Consider the following 1572-nt stretch of genomic DNA (forward strand, 5'->3'; position numbering starts at 1 on the left):
TAAAAAAAACCCCCTTGCATGCTGCTTAAAACCAGAAATTAGCCGACAGGTCTTGACACGGGGACATAATATACTACTGATTACCGCGTAGGATTTTACTGCTCATCAAGCGATGAAAATAACGCGCGAAATCAACAAGAACTAAATCGTTTCAAAAACGGCGATAACCAAATTGTGAACACAAGCACTTGGGGGGCACTTTTGTCAGAACCATCCGTTTACATACGTCTATAAACGTACAGTTATCGATACTTTGCAGAGCTGATGGGATCATTTATACATCGACAGTGAGGGCGTCAAAGTTCCAGACATGTTAGATATGAGCATCGCATTTCCAGCATTTGACGAATATTTCAGGGCGTTCATAATCAAACTTTTCGATGGATAAAGCGTTATTTTTATCAGCAAAGTGATGATTCTGCCATACGTTTTATTTTAGCGACTTATTTTTCACACAAAAACATCATTTTTCGTTCGTGAAAAGGTGAACTGAGAATTTCAGGGAAGTTAGCGAAGAGTCGTGTAAATGATTTATAATTCTATATACCCATACAAATATACATACAAATATACATGGGTGTGGTTTAACTATATGACTACAGCATCTGACAGAGCGAGAAGCAGTTTGATTGACCCTAATTGAGTGAAGGTGCTTCATTACATGGGATCATCGTGAGATTTTGGGGTCGACATGATAACCTCCGGGCAACACAGTGTTTAGGTCAACCAAATGACTGGCATGATATACTGGTAGGCCTTACCGCACAGGTTTGCATTTGAATATGGGAAACGTAGTATGGCGCTATACGACACTATAAGACAGCATTTGGATTTCTTTTGTTTGCGTCACCTGTCTAGCTGGACTTCAAAAACGGACATTGAGCCGTACAATAATTGCAATAACACGTATCCTCCTACATCGAAATTTTATCTTCATCCACCTGACCCATTGTACTTGTCACGCGCAGATACTTTTCAAAGGAACACTGACAGTTCGGTGTGGTCTGGAGCCATATTGTTAAAACAACTTTCATTTGACCAATTTAAACAGTTGATTAAATCTGCTCAATAACCCTGCAGAATCATTCTATCGTTGATGAGAATCACCTTTTTAAACAAACGTACGTCCAACCAGTGCACTCCGGGGCTACTTAAGTATCCGTTTTGACCATTACGGATACTTGCGACTGATAGCTGAAATCAGGACATTTCGTAGCAAACTTCGGCCTAGATCCAACTTCTTGTCAACATGCAGTAGTAAGGTGTAAAAGAACTGTGACTTTATACAGCATCAGGAGGCGACACGTTCCACGAAGATAAGAAAGATATTCAGTCAAAACAGGCAAACTTTAAAAGTCAGAGGATAAATTGGCTGCCTCAAGAAGGCTTCCGCGTGGAGTTGTTTCTCATCCAACAATAAAAGGATTGCGGAGAAGAAATCTAGTTTTATGGTCACGACTGCATTAAAACTGGCTGAAAACACCAAAACACTACGGAAAGCACCGCAAAACACCAAATGATGTGGAATATGCTCAACCCTACCACTGTGGACTTAGCTGCATAGATTTCTAA

At 40.3% G+C, this 1572-nt stretch overlaps 1 protein-coding gene across 1 annotated transcript in view; it reads right to left on the reverse strand.

The window, feature by feature from the left end:
- The window catches only part of T265_10477 (hypothetical protein), a gene marked incomplete at both ends in the record, with an annotated part of 9582 nt that overhangs the window by 859 nt on the left and 7151 nt on the right, over positions 1 to 1572 (reverse strand). The gene's annotated exons all lie outside the window — the stretch shown is intronic.

The sequence above is a fragment of the Opisthorchis viverrini genome (assembly GCF_000715545.1).
Source record: "Opisthorchis viverrini unplaced genomic scaffold opera_v5_372, whole genome shotgun sequence".
In the NCBI taxonomy this organism is placed as follows: domain Eukaryota; kingdom Metazoa; phylum Platyhelminthes; class Trematoda; order Opisthorchiida; family Opisthorchiidae; genus Opisthorchis; species Opisthorchis viverrini.